This window comes from Marmota marmota, unplaced genomic scaffold (assembly GCF_001458135.2).
Source record: "Marmota marmota marmota unplaced genomic scaffold, marMar, whole genome shotgun sequence".
Lineage (NCBI taxonomy): Eukaryota > Metazoa > Chordata > Mammalia > Rodentia > Sciuridae > Marmota > Marmota marmota.
The window spans coordinates 13,745,440-13,769,322 of NW_025999941.1; the positions used below are offsets into that span (position 1 = coordinate 13,745,440).

At 36.3% G+C, this 23,883-nt stretch overlaps 1 protein-coding gene across 11 annotated transcripts in view; it reads right to left on the minus strand.

The window, feature by feature from the left end:
* Fhit (fragile histidine triad diadenosine triphosphatase) overlaps positions 1–23,883 on the minus strand; it is a 1,420,772-nt gene that overhangs the window by 1,028,355 nt on the left and 368,534 nt on the right. The gene's annotated exons all lie outside the window — the stretch shown is intronic.

Below are 23,883 nucleotides of genomic sequence, written 5' to 3' on the forward strand. Positions count from 1 at the left end.
TTCCTATGAAATTCTGGTCCCAGTAGAATCTGAAGTCATATGACAAGGGAAGGAACACAGGTTTTGGTCCCATTGGCCTGAATTTAGATCCTAGTAATGTATTATCTCTGTGGCTTACATGGCTGCTCAACCTTGTTGTTCCTCACTTTTTGCTTCTGAAAAATGGGTATAATAATATGCAAGGGATACATTTTTTAAGAATATATTATTTCTAAATGAGTTAAAGTATATACATAGTATATACAAAGTATATACATAGTTCCAAGAATATGTTAGACAAAGCAAAATATTTTTCCATCTTAATTGTAAGGATAAGTGGAAGAATGACAAAGGGACCAAAGATATCTCACTACCCATAAATCACTCAATGATGATATACTCATCCTCCAACTGGTCAGCTCACTCCTATCTTTTCTGATATCGACCTCTACTTTTCCTTCAGATGCCCTTCTTTGAATTAAAAAGTATTAAAATAATAAACACTGACTCATTCTGTAGGATTTTGTATAAGGGTGAATTTACCTAATTATTTTTATTCCACAACATGTTAATTGGCCTGTTCAATGCCATAATTTAACAGAGTGAATGCATTCATTTGACAAATGTTTATTGAGATGCTATTAAGGGGTCAGGCATTAATATATTACAGCAATAAACATAGCCCCACATCCTGACTTCATGCTGTCTATATTCTGGTGGGGAAAGACAGACAAAAAAAAAATAGGTGAAATATATGGTTGGTTAAATAGTGCTAAGTGCTCTGGAGAAACAGAGTAGGAAAGGAAATGATGTGTGTTATGGGTTGAATTATTTTCCCTGCACTTCAGAAAAAAAAAAATGTTGGGTTCCTAACCCCAGTACGTTGGAACTTTACTTTCTTTGAAAATAAAGTTGTTGAAGATATAACAAGCAAAGATGAAGTGTACCCATCAGCCTTTTATCACTGTAGCCAAAAATACCCAACACAAACAACTTGGAGGAAGAAAATCTTATTTTACTCAGGGATCCAGAGGTTTCACTGATCCATGGTCAGTGGCTCCATTGCTCTGGGCCTAAGGTGATGCAGAATATCATGGTATAAGGAAGTGAGAGAGGAAAGCTGTCGGCTTCTTGGAGCATGAGGCAGAAAGAAAGAGAGACAGAAATAGAGACAGAAAGAGAGGAAGGGGCCAGGGACAACATGTAGTTCCTAATGACTTATTTCCTCCACCCATGTCTCACCTATTTTTAATCCATCAAATGGGTTAATCCACCAACCAGGTAAGATCACCTCTAGACACTGCTGCTCTGGAAACCAAGCTTTCAAAACATAACCTTAGGGCATACTAGAGATCCAAACCATAAGTAAAGACAGAGACATGCAGGGAGGTGCCAGGTGATGACAGAGACGTGGCTTATGTAGCTGCAAGACAAAGAATGTCAAGAATTACTATCAAACCACCAGAAACCAAGGAGAGGAGAGGTGGGGGTTCCCTGTAGTTTTCAGAGAGAGCATGGCCCTACTGACACTTTGATTTCAAACCTGTAGATTGTAGAGCTGTGAGGCAAAAAAATTTCTGTTGTTGTAAGCTACTCAATCTGTGATACTTTGTTACTATAGCCCTAGGAAACAAAGGCAGTCAGTGTAGAGCGATTGCTGCATTTTTAAGCAAGGAGGTTAGAAAATATCTCCAGGGAGGTAACATCTCTGGGGAAAAATCTAAATGAGAATTCAGCAAAAAAAGATAGATGATTTTGGATGGAAATAAATTCCAGGGAGAGGGAAAAGAAAGTGCATGAGAACACTGGTGTGTTAGAGAACAGCAGGGACCAGAGCAAGAGGAGAGAAGTGGGAGATGAGAAGGAGCAGTGACAGTGACTGTGACATGGGGCTGGTGTATGCTGGACCTCTAGGGCCACTATAACAACTTGGGTTTTTATTGGCAGCAAAGTGCAAAGCCATTATTACATGGTTCTCATGAGAGGTAAATAAAGAGCTGACTTACACTTTGATAAGGTCTCTCTAGGTCTTTGGTGAGAATGAACTAAAGAACCAGGCCACTGAGGAGGCTCCTGCAGACCCTGGAGAACGAAGGTACCCAATGTAGCACAGTGGACAGTGAAAAGTGGTCAGGTCCATGTAGCATATTTTGAAAGTAGATCCAAAAGGATTTGCAACCGACTGGGGGTAGAAAGATGGGCCTGACTTCTTGATAATATATGAAAATAAATCTGGAAACAGAACAATTTAACTGTTCTAATAATCTGAAGAAATGATCTTCTCAAATGTCAGCCCTACCAAAGATACAGGTGAATACCAGAATATGCAAGGGACTCCTAAAATCAAGAAAAAGAAAAACACAACAAATAAATAGAAATAAAGATGATTCAAAGAATAAATCACAAAGATCAAGACATAAAGAAAGAAGTCCATTCTTTAAAAGAAAAAAAAAGTGTTGGAAAATGCAAACTAAAATAATTGATTCCATTTTTCTTCCATCTGAACATGAAAGAGACTGAAAAAAATTCAGTGTTGTCCAAGATGTGGGGGAGAATAGCATAATATTTTAGTTTGCTTTTGGCAGAACCAACCACAATTTGGGCATTTTTAAGCAATTATTATTCTAGGGAATAACTTGACTATAGTAACTGAAAGTGATACTACAAACATCCCCTGGCATACTGATTCTTCCTGAGGGATGCACTTGGCTTAAAGTTGTATGCACAAGGAGACATATACTAAAAAGATTAAGTTTTGTTTTTAGAATAACAAAACCTGGAATGATCTAAGAGACACCAAGAAAGGGGAATGGGTAAGAAAAATGTGCTGTATTTACAGGATTAAATACGAGGCAGCTGTTGATAAAAGGAAAATTTTAAACAAACATAATTGCATGTATTCATTAAGAAAACACATGTATGTAGGTAAAAGTATAAATATGAGGCTGGTCAAATACAGACCATGTTTATGTTGGAGAATTTGGGGCAGGTGTTGTAGACAGCAGAGGGTGTAGAGGGTAAAGGAAAGAACAGGTGTGATAGTTAAAGAGGAATTGAGTTTCATCAATAATTTCTTTTCTTTTTTAATTTTTCTTTTTATTGGTGCACTATAATTATACACAACAGTGGGAGTCATTGTTACCTATTTGTACTGCACACAATATAACAGCATAATTTAGTTAATTTCATTGCACTTCCCCTCCCTCTTCCCTCCAATAATTTCTTTTAAAAGGAAGCAACACTGGAAGCCAAATCTGGCCTAACAAAAAGATACTCATTTTTGAATACTGGAAATAAAGATATTTGTTGTACTCTTTGTATTTTTAAAAGTTTTTGGAATCAAAGAAAAGAGAGAAGGAGGGAAAGATGAAGGAAAGAAAGGAAGCCATGGTGTTCATCACCAGTTCTGGAACATACTTAAGCTGGTCATAGGTGGTTGGTTTCTTAAGGATAAAATTCAAAACTATGTTTTTTGATTGTTTTGCTGTGCTGGGATTGAACCCAGGTCCTTGCACATGCTCAGCAAGTGATCTGCCACTGAGCCACACTCCCCAGTCCTTTTTATTTTATCTTGAGATAGGGTCACTAAATTACAAAGGCTGGCCTCAAGCCTGTGTTCCTCCTGCCTCAGCCTCTAAGCAGCTGGGATTATAGGTGTGCGCCCCTCGTGATCTACTCTATAGTTTTTAATGTTGTTGTTGTTTGGCTTTGTTTGTGCTTGTTGACTGTGCAGTGCTGGGGATCAAACCCAGGGTCTCAGGCATGCCAGGCCAGTGCTGTCGTAATGAGCTATACCTCAGCCTCACAACTATATTTTAATAAACATAAGACCAATGGTGATTCCTTCCGGGCTGTCTCAGCTTAAGGACTGAATTTAAGTTCACCCAGAAGAGGGAACCATTTGTCATTTGGAATGACAGGAACTTTGCCAGGGCACACCAGAATATCACCAGTAGCTATAATCTTCAGCACCTCCATCCCCCCACACCCCTAGGAATACCAACACCTCAGGGAAGGAGGAATACACATTTACAACAAAGTAAATGAAAGTGTGCCATGGACATCTTTTCAACCTTTCTAAAAGCTCATTGCAATTTTCTAGAATCAAGGGAACAATATGCTTGATTAGTTCTTCAGCAGATTTAGCAATTTTGCTTTTTCCTATTTCTCTCCTTGCAGCAAGTTAGCCATTAACCTGACATGTTCTAGGGCTTGAGATTAGGTTTTCCTCCTACAAAACGGGATCTATGCTTTCAAAAAGAGTTCGCTTTAGGATAATTCATTTTTGTCACTAATAATCAAAAGATTCTCTTTGAGCCAAGGAGGTCATTCTTTAAAAGTGTTAGAATTGCAAAGAATGTTCCTTGTTTTCCTGGAGGGAGACTCAATGGAGGAATAAAGCTTTCAGGAAAGTTCAGTAATCATGAAGTGAAAATCATGACCTGCAGTCTTCCTTTTGAGTCAATATTGTTTAAAAAATGTCTTTTATGTACATTTATCTGAGAGGCCCTAAAGCTTTGAAGAAGCAGTTAGGCAAATCTTTAAAGACAGATATGGGGATTCCAAAATCTTTACGTGTATGAAACTAGGAAGCAGAAGGCACGAATGAGACGCTCGACTGGCCTCAATTGCCTGGCCCCTATCACAGCCCTAATATTTAAATACCACTATTTTATGTTTCATCCTCCACATGGGATATGGTTTGGTTGGTAACAAGAAAACAAACAAGGTAGAAAGGGAATTTTATGAATAAGTTACCAATGTAAATATGCTATTTTGTGCCTTTGAATTTGGGTGATGATAAACATGATTCCACACATGGAAATTAGACTTTTTAGAGCTACTACCACACTGAATCATTTAATTTGTCTGCCTAAGTAATCATCATAATGTGGCTGCTATGGACTGCAGTAAACACTGGATTTTCAAATGAACAAATGAAGTATGTGATAAGTCCTTATACACAGAACTACAGTAAAGGGCATTCAGCCAGAGGGCTGTGTACCAATAGGAGACAGGCAAAAAGAACATTCCAACCCCATTAACGTGAAACAGATTCTATGACCTCTGGTTCTACATTTTTCTGTTTCTGCATAAAAAACGTGGTAGACACTTCACAATGAAATATGATGGCAGACTTCAGCTGTTTTGAGTTATCACGGGGTAACTTGTCACAGTGAGGACACCATCATTTCATTCCTACAGACCAGAATCCCAAAAACACTTCAGCAAAATAGCATAGGGATATAATTTTATATTGTGGTGAAGGAAATGGGTTTGAATCCTGGGCTCTATCAAACCAAACAGGTGTACGACTCTATCCAAGTCATCAATCCTCCCCATGCTCATTTTTCTCCTTGGTAAAATGGGGTTAATCATGTTGCCTTCCTAACAAAGTTATTAGGAGATTCAGTGAGATCATTTAAAAGGGCCTGGCACAAGGTTCAAATGCAATAGAGTGGTTACTATCACCCTTTATCATCATCATCATTATTATGCTTAATAGTATCTTCATTTTCATCCATTATCTTCATTTTCATTCAAAGTTAATTGAAAGCACTACTCACCACATTGTTTAGTAATTAATTACTTTCATTCATGGAATGAAGCATTTACTGAGTTACATAATAGGAAGCATCAGGTACCATGGTAGGAGCAAGGGTACTAAGTTGATCAAAAAAACCTTTTGAAAGTTATTCAAGGAGACAGGCAGGAGTCCAAGACTCCTGCTGGGAATGTATCCTTTCAAGCAGAAAGGAGCAGAGCAGACTAGGACTTACTAAAACAAAGGAACTGAATTAAATCTAAGACCTGGAGGGTGAGGAGGAGCTAAGCAAAGCAAAGGGTGGGAAGATGGCTTTCTAGGGAAAGAGAACACAACATTTCAAAGGCATGGACTACATAACCTCTCTTCATTGTTACCCAAAGTCAGTGCAAAACCATCCAATGAATAGTTAAAATTTATAGAACTATATCTCAAGCACCAAACATAAACATGCACTATGCTGAGGTCTGGGGAGACAAAGGTAAAGACTGATCTCATCTGTGCCCTCACCCTTACCTCCAACACCTGTGCTTCTGTTTGAAAAACACGCTATAGTCAATATACAAATTTTAACTGGTTGATTCCACCTTTGGTTTTATCCTCAAAAGATTCTACCTGCTTTAAAAAAAAAAAAAAAAAAACTGAAATGTTTCCTCCAGTAAGACATGGATGTTACACAAGATAAATTAGTGGCCAAGAGATCTTTACCAAATTTGGTTAATTCCCTGGGCCTACCAACTTATATTACTAAAGAAGGTCATGCTTCTATTTCATGGTTACTTGTTATATTACCTGTACACTACCTTTAATTTACTCAACAATTTCAAATTCTTCACAAAGTTGGCAGAAGATGGGGAGGAAGAGAAAGGAAAAGAGAAACCCAAGGGCAAGTTTCCTTGAGATCTGGAAATGGTCCAATGTGATTTTTGCAGTTTTCATGGTACCTGACATAGTTCTGGATGGAAACCATTTAATAACTTCTCACTGATGGATGAATGAAAAACACAAGACTCTCCTGTCTCAACTTGAGACAGTTTAGTACCAGGGGTGGCAGTATGAAACTGGGTAAGAGACTAAATTACATGACCTCAAAACTGTGACTCTAGGAGACCAGAATATGTCAAGGAAAATATGCCTCTTTGCCATAGATTATTTTGACTGATTATTTTAAGAGACTGCAAGTCACAGGAAAAGCCCTGAAAATAATACAGAAATAACCCATATTTTAAGAAAAATCTACATCCATAAAGGAAATTTCCATTTGCAGGGGGGGGAGGGGTTTCTCTTTTTGTGCCAGGAAGAAAGGATGGCTAACTCACTAAAGACTGTTGTCAATGGAGAAGACAGGGTCTTAAATCTGCTTAACAAGCCTTACTCTTGCTTACCTTGCACTTCTTGGGCATATTCTCACAATGGACCTTCCTAAACACCCTTCTTTCTTGGGTTCTGTTGATGATGGCATTTGAGTCTGAACTCAAAGCTACTTTTTGAGATATATTCATATCTCTGGGTATCTCCCATAAGACATATATGATATTAAACTTCTATTCGTTTTTCTCTGTCTTTAGATGCAGAGGTCCATCCAAATTATTAACCATGAAGAGTAGAAAATAAATTACTTTTTCCTCCTAAAGGAGGAGTTACTTCTCTCTAATCTCCAGGTTGCAAGGGAGAACTCAAAAATTAACTGATTATTTAGCATGTTTTTCATTTTGATGAAAAGATAAGAGTAATAAGTGATCTTTGTTAAGATACTGACATAGGATTAAAAAAAATAAAAAAACAGGTAGAAAGGAGACATGAACAAAAATCAAGGGAAAGATTTTAATTCAGAAGTGCTGCATACTTCCAAATTCCTGGGAAATCAGCAAATCCACCTGAACACTGTTAATTAACCCCTCGATAAATAGAGTAAGCAAAGAGATACACTACCTTGAGGAACCTATAATTTAGGGGGCTCTTCAGTGCTACCAATTGATCAGATAACAAAGAGCACATCATCCTGAGGATATGGAGATAGATCAAGACCACTAGATCCTGTCGTGAAATGATCAGACTGATAACATTCCTATATGCCTTTCCATATGTATCCTTCACCAAGATTCCTTTAAAAGAAGAGCAGAGAACCCCCAAAACACATGGCTCACTTTCAAAATGGCTCACATTCTCCTTCCTTGAATGTATATTCCTTGCTTTACCCAAAAAGGCATCCCTCTTGAGATTGCCCTCATTCTCTCTTGAATTTGTATCTACTTTCCTAATTAAACCTCTGGATCTCTGCCTTTGACTGGCATGTGGTGAAATTCTTTTTCATGAAATTTGCCAAGGACCACATTGGTCCTAAGCCCAGGTCCCCCTTTCTCTCCAGGATTCCTCAGACCCTTCTCAGGAAACATCTCTTCTCTGGTGACAATATCATATCGTGAGAAATTTCTGGGAGTGAGTTCTTTATAGTAGACTATTTCTCTTCCTTGAGTGCTAGTACAAACAAGAGTCATTTCAGAGTTTTAATTGATGTCTAAGAAACAGAGGAAAATGTTAAACTTTTCTGTAACAGAATGGAAACATATTTACAATTCCATTTCTTAATGTTCTCTCAGTTATTTTGAAAGAAAAAAGAAAAAGACAGAACAAAAAAAACTTGCTAATCCTTTTGTTCCCTCCACACAGAGAAAACAAAACTATAAAATAATCTATCTGCTTAACTATCAGAAAGAGGGGAAATCAATTTAGAAGACACTTATTTATCAATATTAGAGCACTGTAGAGTTCTGTCTTTTCATAGCCAAATCAATCCAATTCTCTCTCTCTCTCTCTCTCTCTCTCTCTCACACACACACACACACACACACACACATACACAAATGTTGCATTTAAAGAGGTATTAAACCATCTCAATGAGTTTTACTCAATGTATTAATGAAACTTTCTGAATTAATTTCTGGTCACGTACTGAGGGTTGATGTGACACAACAGCAGTAAATAGTGTGCAACTTTCTGCAAGTAGCTATCATCATGCCTGAATTCTCTGACAGGTAGAAAATCTTTAAGACTAAATCATTTCTGCATTCTCCTAAGAAACTCTTCAGTGCTAACAAGTACATCACTTCCCCAACTAGTGGATAAACTGAAAAGAAAATATTATTAAGTGATGGTACTTAAGGAAACAGTTAAAAGGAGAATCTCAGAAAATAAGATTGTGATGATGTTATATGAAATGAGGAAATTCTCATGGCATTGTGAGGGAAGTAGGAGTCACAGCTGAATAACATATGTTTTTAAAAGGTAAGTTATTCCGTAGAGCAATTACCAAAATGTGAGAGTTGCTCATGGTTCTCAACCTTATACTCTGAAAAAGAACTTATAATGCAAGACTAAAAGAGCCAATTACTTCAGCACCAAGCTACATCCTAAATCTCTGGACTTGGCAGTTCAAAAAAAAAAAGAACTCTTAGGAAATGTTCTTCTAAAATCCTCACTAACAACTCTAACCTTATAAATGCAGACTCTAAAAAGGATGACTGAAAACTAACCAATTAGATGGCAAAGCACAGAGGGGACTGACTAAAAGACTCACCAGAATTCTACATGTACCTATACCAGCAACTACCTCTGAGATATAGTTCATATTTATAATGAAAATGGCAATTATAAAAAGTTAAAAATTATATAGAATTTAGTATCAAATGGCATGTAATTTAATCCTCACAATAACCTATGAAGGAGAAAATGTCATGATGCATGTCGAAGAAATGCAGTTGAATAGTGTGTCACTGTGACAAAACACCTGAGGTAACCAACTTAAAAGATGGAAAGGTTTATTTTGGCTCATGGTTTCAGAGGTTTCAGTTTATGGTCTCTTGGCCCTGCTGCTTTGGGCCTGTGGCAGCACAGTTCATCATGGTGGGAATCTATGGCAAAGTTATAGTGGCTGGAAAGCAAGAAGAGATGAAGGAAGGCACCAGGTTTCCCATCTACCCTACAAGGACACACCTCCAATGACTTAGCATCTTCCAATGATGCCCACTTTTTAAAAAATTTTATTGGTTCTTTTTAGTTATACCTGACAGTTGAATTCATTTTGATATAATTATACAATCATGGAATACATCTTATTCTAGTTAGGACCACATTCTTGTGGATGTACATGATGGTGGGATTCACTGTGATGTTTTTGTATATGTACATAGGAAAATTATGTCAGATTCATTCTTCTGTCTTTCCTTTTCCTGTCCCTGGCTTTACCACCTCACAACAGCAAGCACCACAGGGTGGGGACAAAGTCCTTAACACAAGGGTCTTTGGAGGACATTTCAGAACCAAACTATAGTGAATAACAGTCTAAGCCCACCCAGCTGCCTTGAGTGATGGGATCAGAATTCAAACCCAATTATTTTACTAGAGCCCATCCCTTAACCACCCACTCTGAAGACAAGTTTGATAACTTCCTAGGATGTTCTAAAAAGCTTCTTTGAGCTACAGGTACTAACATTTATGAGACATGATAGTTTAATAGAAAAATCTCAGGTTTTGAATTAACTGTAACCCAGGCAAACAAGTTTTTCTCTAAGCCTCAGATAACACTACGGATGCTCTTTGACTCAAGACAGGGTTACATCTTAATAAACACATTGTTAGTTGAAAATATAATAAGTCAAAAATGCATTTACACACCTCACCTACTAAACATCCTAGCTTAGCAATATAGTCCACTGTAGTGTATCAGTTTCCCCTTGTGATCACAAGACTGACTAGTAGCTACAACTCACTGCCATGGATCAGCCTTGCTACTAAGCATCATACCCATACATCATTAGCCTGGAAAAATATCAAAATTCAAAGTATGATTTTATAAATATGCATTGTTTTTACACCATCATCAAGGCAAAAATTGAATCATCTTTTTTTCTTTTCTTTCTTTTTTTCTTTTTCTTTAAGTTTTGGTAATGGGGATTGAATCCAAGGGTGTTTTATCACTGAGCCATACTGAGCCATGATCCCACCTTTTTTATTTATTTCTTTTTTAAATTTGGAGACAGGGTCTTACTAAGTTGCAGAGGGCTTCAGTAAATCACTGGTGCTAGCCTCAAACTTTCAATCTTCCAGCCTCCGCCTCCCAAATTGCTGGGATTATATATGTACACCACCACACCCAGTAAAGTAAATCATCTTAAATTAGGTACCTTCTGTCTTTACTTCAAAGGCTGTCCCAAGCAGGAGATGCAATACTAGAGCCACTAGCCTGCAGTAATAATAATGACAGGTAACATTTATATAATGTTATCTCTGTGTTGGGCACTGTCTAAGCATTTTTCCTACACTAAAACATGCAATTTTCACAGTGACCTTAAGAGTACTATTGTTTATATTCTTGTTTTACGGGTGATGAAATAGTGGTGAAGAGAATGAAATTATTCTGACCTAAATGAGTTACCAAGTTGCAGCTCTGGTTGCAGTTGCAGTTGAGTAAGTCATTCTGCCATCAAGGCAGAATGACTTACTCAACCAATGATAATACTTTATCAACTCCTATTGATATACAAAAGACCTCTTTGCTATGTCCCAGTGTCTGTGTTAGTCTTGCCCAGAGTTTGAGGATGAAACCGTTTATAAGTGCATCCAGAGAACCTGCCTACTTCTGTCATTCAGCTTCCACAGGAACTATCTAGAAAGAGAGAGACCACATATATCATTTAAATGTGGCTAGTACCATTTTTCTGCTTCCTGGCTCATCAATCCCTTTGAATCGACATCATATTGTCTTAGATTTATTAACAAAAACACTGAAACTCTACATAAGTTGTTTTTCCTTTTTTCAATATGGGAGAAATTATCTCTTTTTCATATTAAAAATTATTTTAATGATATATTTTACTTAACCCCAAAGACCAAAAATAATATCTCAAAATAAAATAAAAATTAAGATATATTAAATCTTCCATACTAACTACTCAAAATTCAAAGTCACATTTACTGCTCATCTCGAGTCAGATTATTCATACTTGAACACTCAGGATCCACATTACTGGTATCAGACACCACAGTCCTACTATGAGTGGCTTCGGTGAGCTCTAGTTGCTAGTATTTCTAGGTCTCTTTTTCTCCTGGGCTGCTCAGAAATGGCTTCCAATTTCCTGTCTCAGGTATAAACCTGGAAAAAGTAGGATCCCCATAATGCAGTCCTTCACTCATACCCACTGTTTTCATCATTACATCTCCGTCCTCAGCTTTCTCTGGTGATTCCATCACACCTGGGGCTTGCCCCTTTTAGTCCTCCTCTAGGGAGGAGGGAGGGAGGTCGAAGGGGCAGTTACCAAGCTATGCAGGGTAGGCAAAGACTTTATTCTTTCAACATTGACTTAATATTCCTTCACTCCTGCTTCCATAGATTTACAGGACTACTGATACCTGATCCTTTCTGGAATCTCACTTTAGATGTCACCTTTCAGGGTTTGTTTTATTTTACTTCTAAATCAATCTCTGGGCTTTTAAGGTAATTTCTACAAGTAGATGAGAGGGACATGTTCTGATCACTGCTTGTTAGGCAATTTTGTCACCATGCCAAACTCATAGAGTGTACTTACACAAAGTCACATGGCTAAGGCATCACTAGGTGACAAAATCTTATGCGACCACAGTCATGCATGCTGTCCATCACTGACCAAAAAATCAATATTCAGTGCATGACTGGATATCCTGTTATTTTCTTCCCTATTGTTGTTCACCCTTCCTGATCGTTTTTGAAATAACAGTTTTTATTGAGATCATTATAGATTCACACACAAATTGTAAGAAAAAATACAGAAAGATTCCATATAGCCTTTAGCCTATTTTGCTCTACAGTGATGATATCTTGCACAACTATTGTACAATAGCACAACCAGGATATTGACATTGATAAATAAAATGCATAATCTTTCCATCACCACAAGGATTATCTTACCGCTCTTTTATAGCTAAATCCACTACCCTCCCAGCCCATCCTTCCCTATTATTTGATAACAAATGATCTGCTTATATTGTCTTTTCAAGAATGTTATTCAAATGGAATCATTTAATATGTAGGCTTTTGGTATTGGCCTTTTCCACCTCCATAAACTAATTCCTGAAGATTCAGGCATATAGTTGCATGTATCTATGTTCTTCATCGATTAACATCTCATTCTATAGATGTAACACTGCTTGTTTAACCACTCACCCAATGGAGGACATCTGGATTATAGGACATCTGTGTTATTTACAGTTTGGGGCTATTACAATAAAGTTGCTACGAACATTGGGGTACAGGCTTTTGTGTGAATGTAAGTTTTCACTTCTTCGGGATAAATGCAAAGGAATACATGATTAATTTTGTAAGAAAGTGCCAAACTATTTTCCACTGTGGCTATGACATATTTTATCCCCACCAGCAATATAAGTATCAAGTTTCTCTGCATCCTCATCAGCATTTGGCATTACATTATTTTTATTTTAGCAGTTCTCTAATACATGAGTAGTGATATCTCATTGTGGTTTTAATTTTTATGTTCCTGATGGCTAATAATGTTCAACATTTCTTTGAGTACTTAATTGCCACGTGTTCAGTAAAATGTTTCTTGGTAACTTTTACCTATTTTAAATTGCTTGTTTTTTTTTATTGTTGGGATTGAGAGTTCTTTATATATTCTAATACTAATCCCTTTTCAGGTATGTGATTTGCAAATATTTTTCCTACTCCCTAGCTAGTCTTTTATCACTTAATAAACAGTGAGTGAAAGCAAAAGTTTCATTCTGATGCAGTCCAATATATGCTTTTATTTCCCTGTTGTAGATTATGTTTTCATGTTCAAGGCTAATAACCTATGCCTGGCCATAGATCCCAAATATTCTCTCTTCTGTTTTCTTCTAAAAGCTTTATTTTTTTACATTTAAACCCACAATACATTTTGAATTAATTTTTATAAGGTATGAAGAAGTCTTTTTTGTCAGTTGGTCTAGGATTATTTGTTGAAAAGATTCTTTTCCCTCTTTGAGGAAAATTGCTTATTTATAAAAAAAATCAATTTGTTATATGCATTTGGGTCTATTTTGAGGAGCTCTTTATTCTGCTTCATTGATCTATGTATCTATTACTCCACGAATAGTCACACTGTAGCTAGGTAATAGGATTTGAAATTGAGTAGACTGATTTTTCTCACTTTATCCTACCATTTCAGTATTGCTTTAGTACCCCAGTTCCTGTTCCCATATAAATTTTAGAAAAATTCTCATCTATAAATGAAAAAAATAAGCATACGGGGATTTTAATAGGAATTGCATTAAATTTGCATATCAGTTTGAAAACATATGTCATCGTTACTATGCAGAGATTTCCAAACAATGAACACAATATGTTTCTCCATTTATTTATATTTCTTTTATTTTTTTCATCAGCATTATGCAGTGTTTGTTATATAAGATTGATAAATGTTTTATTCAAGTATACCTATTTCACTTCCCCCCCACACACACAGTACTAGGGATTGAACTCAGGAGTGCTTTGCCACTGAGCCACATCCCCAGCCCTTTTTTTAATTTTTATTTTGAGACAGGGTCTTATTAAGTTGCTTAGGGCTTTGCAATATTGCTGAGGCTGGCTTTGAACTTCTCCTTCAGCCTCCCAAACTGCTGGGATTATAGGTGTGCACTAGCACACCTGGTGGTATTTCACATTTTTGAGGTATTACATATACCATATTTTTAATTTCAGTGTCTACATATTCATTACCAATACAGAGAAATACAATATTTTTGATATTCATCTTATATCCTTCAATCTTATTGAACTTAAGTTTTAAAACTATTTTTTTCTTTTTTTAATTCATAGAAAATTTTTCTGTGTAAAAAATCATGTCACTGGCAAACAATGTTAGTTGTCTCTATTCCTTTCTATTTCTATGCCTTTTCTTTTCTTGCTTAATTACACTTGATAGAATCTCTTGCATTATGTTGAATGGGAATGGCTAGAGGAACTTCTTTGTCTTATTTCTTAATGTTTTGGGAGGAAATATTCAGTTTTTTCATCCTTAAGTATATTAGCTGTGGGTTTTTATAGATCTCATTATTAAGTCAAAGAAAATTCTATCTATTCTTATTTTCTATTTCTGATATTGGTAATTTGTGCCTTCTCATTTTCCTTTTCAGTCTTGCTAGAGATTTACTAGGTTTATTAACTTTTAAAAGAACCAGTTACTCTTTTTTCAAAAATTTAAGCTTGCATGATGCATCTTTTCTCATATTTTTATTTTCATTCTCCCTCAATTATATGTGATGCAAACCTCTTATAGACAGCATATAGTTGGGAGAGATTTTGTTTTTTTAGACAACTTCACTAATCTCTGAATTTTAAGTTATATATTTAGACCATTTCACTTTAACATAATTATTGATATTTGAAGAACTTTCCTGAGATTTTATATTTTGTTTTTTGTTTACTTTCTGTTTGTTCTCTTTGGTTTTTGGTTTCTGGTTTTGTATTTTCCATACTTTTCAGAGGCTATTTTAAACATTTTTTGGATTCTGGTTTGATTTATCTAGTGTTTTTTAGTATCTTCTTTGGCATGTTTTAGCAGGTACACTAGCTTTTACACTGACTATTCATAACTCATACAACTGCAGGTGTCATCATCTTATCAGTTTGGATGAAGTATAAAAAAATTTACCTCTCTTTACATCCCTTTACCTGCCTCCATTCATAAAACAATCATCTTAAATTATTCCTGTACATCTACATCAGAGTATTATAATTTCTGTCTCAACTTTTAAACATAATTTAGAAATCTTAAGAGGATCAATACTTTTGTTCACTGCCTCTTCTTTCTTGCTAATATTCTAAGATTCCATTTTTAATAGTTTCTTTTCCATTTAGATAGTTATCTTTAGTCATTCTATGTCTGCTGACACATTTTCTTAGTTTTCCTTCATTCAAGAAGGTCTTGACTCCCCTTTTTATTCTTGAAGGTTATTTTCACTGGTTATAGGATTTGAGATACTGTTAACTGCATTTTCATTCTGTATTTGAAAGCTTCAAGTTCCTAAGTATCAATAGAAACTCAGAACTCATAGGGAGAACTAAGAAAGTGTACAGTGGACCGGATCTTATTGAATTGAAATGTCACCAGGCTACAAGAAACTCCTGATTCTGGCAGAAGAACAGACATGTAAAATAATTACAACAACATGTGGTAAGTATAATAATGCACTTATTTTGAACAATGCCCATAGTGCCGACTGGCTAGAATAAGCAGTATGGCTTGGGAAAATCACTGTTTCTCAGAAAAGATGTGTGAACTGGGTTGTTTTAGTCAAGCTTTTTCATTGCTATGACTAAAAGACATGACAAGAACATATTTTCTTTTGGAAGAGGACTTTAAAAAAAAATTTTTTTTAGTTGTAGATGGACACAATACCATTATTTTATTTACTTATTTTAATGTGGTGCTGAGGATCAAACCCAGTGCCCCACGAGCACTTTACCACTGAGTCACAACCCCAGCCCTGGCAAGAACAATTTTAGAGGAGGAAAAGTTTATTTGGGGGCTCACAGTTTCAGAAGTCTCAATCCATAAACAACAGGCTCCTTTTCTTAGGGCTTAAGGTGAGGAAGAATATCATGGCAGAAAAGTGTGGCAGAGGGAATCAGCTCACATGATGATCAAAAAAGAGAGAGACACTCCACTCTCCAGATTCAAAGATATCTGTTCAAAATAAGTGCATTACTGTACTTATCACATGTTGTTGTAATTATTTTACATGTCTGTTCTTCTCCAGATACAAAGAGCATTTGCCTAGCATGTGTGAGGCCCTGGATTTGATCCTCAGCACCACATAAAAACAAATAAATAAAATAAAGGTATTGTGTCCATCTACAACTATATATACATATATCTCCCAAAGGCACACCCCCAATGACCACCTTCTCCAGCCATACCCTACCTGCCTTCAGTTACTACTCAGTTAATCCCTGTTAGGGGAATAATTAAGTGATTGGGCTAAGGCTGTCACAACCCAATCATTTCACATGTAAGTCTACTTGCATTGTCTCACACATGAGCTTTTGGGGGAGACCTAATATCTAAACCATAATATGAACTCTGAAGGTTGGGTAGTATGAGGAGTTCCCAGGTAGAAGGAGAAACAGCACTAGAGCTGGGAGAAAAGAAGATGAGACGTTTGGGGAATGATAAGATCTAATACCTGTTAGACGTTCAGGACAGCTATAAAAGCAAGTGGAACAAAACGACAAAGACAGGTGAGAGAAGAATACTGGGGCTCCTCCTTCTCAGACTTTATTCTGTGTACCAGCAGGAGCTGTCAAATAAGCGAAACTGGTGAAAATGGTATTTAAAGAATGATGGCTATTCTAACACCCTTTTTAAAGTAGCTTTTTTCAGACTTATTAACATTATCTTTAGTCTAATATGTACCAGAATTTAGTTTATGGACTGGTAGGATGTGTTAATGGCCAATAAAAACAGAAGACTCAGCTGAGTCTCTGCTTTCTAAGCTCCATTTTAAACACCCTCCATCCTGTCTGCCGAATGATTTCAGCGTCTCTGTAATCAATGAATGAAGCAGCATGCAATGAGATCATGGCTAGATGGCAGCACATTAAGTGAAGTGTTTCAGCTTTCCTGCAGCTTTGAAGTTCCTGGCTTTTGTCATTTTTGTCAAAACATTAATATTTCTTAATGTTTTGGATTCTTTACTAAATGAAAATTTTTCAATAGCAGTGGCTGAGAAGAAAATACCAGATTTCTGTAGGCTGTCATATTCACACTCCCAACAGACTCTGTTTCCAGGGATCTCCAGAGTTCAATGCCTTCCGCAGGCCCCTGTTCAGTATGCTGACCCTTTGCCTAGCCACATACTCTCCCCTCCTCCTAACAGGATTCAGAGTCCTCTCTAGGAAGGAAATGGAACTCATTCCTGCCTTTGCATAGGTGAGTATCACTTTTGAGAATTGGTATCAACACTTTTGGTGAAATATCGTGTTAGAAACGGATAAAAAAAATATAATAATGAAAGGTCTTTCCATGATAACACAGGCTTACTTAACTACTTTCTTATTTCCTTTTCAGTCTAACTATTAAAAAGAAAGGAGGGCCACCTTCATGCTACCTCTCGGAGGCAATCAATTGTCCTTGCCTTAGAATAAAGAAGGCAAGAACTGGATCTAATTTAGACCTGGGGGAGAGGTTTCTTCAGGTTTCAAACTGCAAATTTTTAAAAACAGACCAAGGAAGCATGAAAGTTCCACTTCAAAAATGAGGCTGTGAACTAAAATATTAACAGGCAGGGAGTAAGTAAGAAGCCAAAAATCATCATCCTGGTTAGACCAGGACAGGCTTCAGATTAGGAAGAAATTTACTTGCATTCCTTTACCATTAAAGATAATTTCTCTTCTAATTCCCATTTATCTTCTGTTATCTCTATTGTTTTCTGTTTTGTCTCTACGTTTGCTGTTCTAAAGTAAAGTTAACTTCATGAGCATCAATTAGAATCTACATGAGTGCCAACACCATACTCTTCGGTGAACTCTCAATTGGAATGAATCAGCCCTTCAGAGGTGAAAGATTATTCCCACAAAGTTCCCAGCTCTTCTTGTGAGAAAGTGTCCTTTCCAGAAATGCCTTTCAGTCTTGTCAAGTAAGCACTAAGATTCTTTCCTACCTATTAGCTTGTTAATTAAATTTCAAAGGCCTATATGTGAAGGAGACAGTAGCTCACACCAATCTGGGAATTACCTTTTCTGGAATAGATAAAGTGCAGTCAGATTTATTTCGAATTGATTGCACACTTCCTCCATTCTTTACGTAATTTTTTTTCCCCTCACACATGCTTTGTGACATCTTTTTCTGTGCTGCCTTCAGGTCATTCTCAGATAATTGTGCAACAGACTATATCTGAATTGCATTCAGAATTATATCTGAATTACATTCAAATAAATAGAGGGGGCTGAGGTTGTGGCTCAGTGGTGGACTGCTTCCCTAGCATGTGTGAGACACTGGGTTCAATTCTCAGCACCACTACAAATAAATATAATAAAGGTCCACTGGCAACTAAAAAAATTTTTCTAATAAATAAATAAATAAACAGGGAGACTAGCATTTTCTGAAGAAAAGCAGAGACAGCTTATCAGAAGTCGTCTGAATTTTTGCCCACATCAGGCTATATGTCTTTCAACAAGGGCACCATCTCATACATTCAATGTACAACGTGATATAAAAAAGATGTGTGTTAAATGTCTAAAATTAATTGAATACAATTAACTGAGTTAGTGTCATATTATTATATAACACTCACCATACTTGATAATTGGGGGAAAAAACAAAGAAAAATCTATGTCCTTCATTTCAATAGTCCATTTCTGATTTTTACTTTAGATTATCTGTATTTATTTTACCCCCTCCTGTTTGGGGGACACAATTTTATTTAAAGAACCAAAAATCTAATTGTTCAGGAGTTTGTAACACATGGAACTTCAGATTCTCTTAAATGATGGTACAACAAATTTTGAATTCTTAACATCCTCTCGTAGGTTGTCTTGTTTAGAAGAAATGAAAGCTAAGAGTGTGGCAATAACAGACAAGCTGTCAATCTATTAAATAAATTCCTGTTGAAAACTAACTGCATGCATTGTGTATTAACGTAATTTATTAGAACAATTAGAACGCATCCTTGTTGTCTTTTAATTAGATCATTCCTTGTTCTGGTAATTACACTAGACAAGGGAGAATAATAGTTTCAGGATTCTAAAATCATCCATAGACTATGTGGAAAGAGAATGATCAATAATGCTAATCTACTGGAACACTTAAATTCTCAGAAAGAGATCTTTTATCATGAGCATTCCTTTGTATAATCAGCATTATTTCTCAATGTCTATGCTTATCCTGCACAAAGTTGAAAAGTGAAGATATTGGACAAATAACAGATATTTATTCCACTGTCAGAAACCTAGTCGGTTGGGGCCACCTCTGGCCTCCAGTGGCTCAGACATTGCTTCACTCCGTTGCAAAATGCCAACAAGTGACCGAAAATGAAGGATTTAAGATTCCACGCAGAACAGCACGTCCAGCTGTCTGAATGCCTAACAGGAGGACACAGGGCTTTTAAGCTCTGGTCCTACGCAAGAAATCATAAACTTTCTCAATTTAAAAATACAGTCAAATGGGTGAAATTTTCCCATAAATGAGGAAACTACTGAATAGATTTTTAAAAAAGAACAACTGTTATATTTTCGTACATGAAGACATTTTTTGCAGACATTAATAGAAAGACTGTTTTACAGAAAAGATATCTGACTTTCACTGGATGAAGACTTTAGATGTGAGTTGAACTTCTATATTGCTGGTTTCACTTTTGGAGATCATAGGGAATTCAGTTGCCCCAAGAATTCTTTTATGCCCTATGCAACCATCACCAAGCATGCTACACATCCTGGAAAGCAGCTTTGAAAATTTCTGGGATTTAGAATCTTGAGAACGTCATGAGTGGGCATATTCTGTCCTCAAGGACAATCCTACGGTTGAGTGGAATGATGCTGAGATACAGAGTAGATACCAGTGAATCTGGAGTTCTCGGTAACGATGGGCAACACAGATATCCCACCAATAGCCTAGGTTACAGGAATCTCATTCTGCCTCAGTCAATGAAAGTCCTAATGAGACCATGTCTAGACAGTATTGATCTCCCACCAGGAAAAAAAAAAAAAAATCAGACTGTGACTTCTTTTCTAGCTTAGTCCAAATGACATCCAAATCATGATCTTTCATTCACACATTACTAATGCTTTTCATAACCAGAGACATTTTATCAATGAGGCAGCCAAGGACCCAAAAGCTTCTTTTTCAACATATATGTGCTGTTTTTTTTAATATTCTAAAACCTTTGATAGTCAAATAACAGACAAGAAAGTAACTTAAGTCTATTAAAGAATCTAAATAAATTAAATGAGTTTTTAATGTATTTTTCCCCCATGCTAGGCAAAGGAAACAGACCTTTTTTAAAAAATATTTTTTAGCTGTCAAGGGACCTTGATTTTATTTATTTATATGTGGTGCTGAGAATCGAACCCAGTGACTCACAAATGCTAGGCAAGCGCTCTACCACTGAGCCACAACCCCAGCCCAGGAAAAAGACCTTTAAAAAAAAAAAAGAAAGAAAGAAATTCCTCATAAACTGAAAAGGCAAGTTAATGTGGACCAAATATCTCTCAAAGAGAAATCATTAGCTTGAGCCATCCAAAAGATTTTCCAGGAGCAAAGGGGCACCCTGTAACTGTGCTGTCCATCCCAGCTGGGAAGACATGGTTCTCCATATACTATAGTTTAGATCTGGAATGTCCCCCAAGTCTCATGTGTTGAAGACTTTGTCCCCAACTGGCGGCCCAAAGCCATAAGATCAGGAGACCATAGACAGAAACCTCTGAAAAAACAAGCCAAAAGAAATCTTTCTTCCTTTAAGTTGTTAGTCTAAAGTATTTTTATCACAGCACTGAAGTACCTCTCTAAATTTTCAGGGCTGCTGCTAAGAATTTGGGGTTCCCCAACATTCAAACCTCCAGCCTGGTCAGATGTACCAGGCACAATACTATCCTTGAGAAACCAAAGATTTGCATTTGAGGCCATTCAAAGCTAGAATGAATATTACATGGGCCCTAGAAAGGTGGGAAAGAAGAGAATATGGTTTATAATTCCAGTGGATATGGAGTGGCAAAGCTCCCCAGGCCAGGTGGTGGTGAGCTAGGACTGGGAATCACAAGCTAAAGGGGAACAACAGAGAATTCTCTTTCACTCTGGGGCAGAAATAGAGCCATGATTTCAGTATTGGGGTTGTTTCAAAGAATGAAAAGCCTCATAAGGCAAGTCTTTCACTCAGTCAAGGAAAATGACACATGTGTCTTATTCCAGTGCAACAATGTCAAGGTACAAATCTAACCTGAGGAAGAATGCTAAGGAAAAACACAGCCAGAGAGGGACTTCCACCACTATCACTAGTTCCATATAAATGCCACCTAGATGTGAAGTTTTTATTTCTTTGGATGCTAATCAAAGAGCCCTGCATGGCTTAGGAACACTTTGTCCTCTCAAGTAACCAAAAGAAAGTTGTAGGGTCTGCAAGTTCTTGTGCTGGACTTTAAGACTTTTCAGCATTTTCTCCCCAAACTAAAATTTAAAAGGCCAATAGAAAGGACACTTGGATAACTAAAAACCTTATCTACTGATAGCAAAGGCTACTTCTCCCAGTGCATTGTATATAATTTCTTGCAAGCATAGTTAAAAACCCTGCATCTGTTTGAAATAAAATGAAGAGAAGCCAATCATGAAATTTCTTCTCTTGGCAATAATGAAAGATATCAGCAGACCATGATAAGCAAGAGAAAATGACACCTCTTTCATCTTTTTCTTCTCATCCAAGGAAGGTAACAAAAGCAGGTTCTGGGCAAAGTACATGCTTGCGGCATATTTCCAGGAGATAATATTAATTTGGGCTACCTATATCCTGCCACACTGGAGTTAAGATGAATATATACATGTATATATTTCTAGTTATCAACATAGACAGTGGTGAAAAACAGCTTGGATGTGTATTTAAAAGACATGCAATTTATTTCAAAATTGGTCAAGGACAGTTATGATCTAGAATAATTTTGTTGGAGAAACTTAACTCTTGCTAGATCAACACAGATGCTAGTAAATACCTTATAAATTACATGAGCATGAGTTATATATCGTATATGGCAGAAACTTATTCAACCATTCTGATTTGTTCAAATGTTAAATTAGCCAAACTGAACAGGAAAAAAATTTCTCTGTTGATTGGGTAATAGATTTAAAATATCAATGAACATAGTAGAAGTATAAGTAGTAAGTTCTAGAACAAGAAATAAATCACACATATTAACACAGAGGAAGGGAGGCATTTTGTGTCATCTTGGAGAAGAGATTTAAGTATTTCATAAAAATTATGAACTCTGGCAGGAAAAACCCTACATATAAACCCAGAGCATTCTTGCTCATGACTCCACAATTACAGGAGCCCAAGGATGAACCCTGTTTTCTAAAACTTCCCCACAATGTGATTCAATACATTGTCTGTTTTTTAAAAAAATATTTTCTGCCTTTTAGTGTCATATGATAATTTTTTCCAATGACTAACTAAATACGCCTCTATGTGACATAAGTCAGTTATTTTTTAGTACCCCAGTGAAGATCCAGAGTTAGCTATTAATCTCCATCCCCTCTTATAAAAATTGCAATTCATCTCTTTCTAATATGATTGATAATATCTATGATTATTTTCCAAACTTAGTTGAAATTTCCCTGAATCTTTTTAAAATCAATGCAAGAATTAGAAAATGTTCTACCAGATTTCATGTGAAGGAAATAAACTTTTTTTTTTATTTCTCTTTATTTATTTATTTCTAAATTCAGCTTGATCTTCATTATTGCTTCATAGCTGCCTTATTATTCAAGTTCCTCTGTGACCTCCTGATCATCCCCCCACCCCCCAAGGGTGCATATTTGTTCACTATGTTGCAATTTTGTGATCTGCCGGATTTTTCTGCTGTAGTACTCTATAATTGTCCCATATTAATAAGTTCCATTCTTTTTGGCTTCCACCATTCCTATTTATTAAATTCACTATGAATGTGAAGTTAATTTTCAAAGGAATGAATAATTCTTTATTCCCAGCTTAGTATTAACAATGAATTTAATACTCATTATATTTAAAGTTTTTAAGGAGACTAAAGAAAAAGTTTGTAATATGTTAGTGTTCCAAGCCTGTCCTTTCCCCATAAAATAAATTTATTTTGCACAGTTATTTTTTAGTACCTCAGTGAAGACCCAGAGGTATCTTTCTAAGAGAAATATCACTTTTTAAAGATTATTATTTGAATGATCAGAAAACCTGTACTGGAAAATTGGAAGGAAAATAAGAGTGGAAAGTAGTCTATGGTTACAGACCAAAGAGAAAGGGTATAGCTACTTGAGAGTCAAGTATTGAAACAGAGAAAGAAAGAGAGTATCTGGCTCCTGAACAGGGGAAAGAGGCAAGATCACTGGATAGGAGGAGAAAGATAGAAGAGAATATTGAGAAGAGTTGCCCTGTGTGAAGCATAAAATAATTCTCCAAGTTCTTGGAACAACTTGAGTAAAGCTGAGAATTATTTTTTCAATTATTTCATTTGCTATAATATCTGAAGACAGAGTGAATCACACAGGGCCCCAGGATTCATTCAGGTTACACGAATCTTCTCTAAAGGTGATGTATATTCATTTATATTTAAACTTTGGTTTCCTTTAAATGTCGTAAACACACACTACACCAGAAAC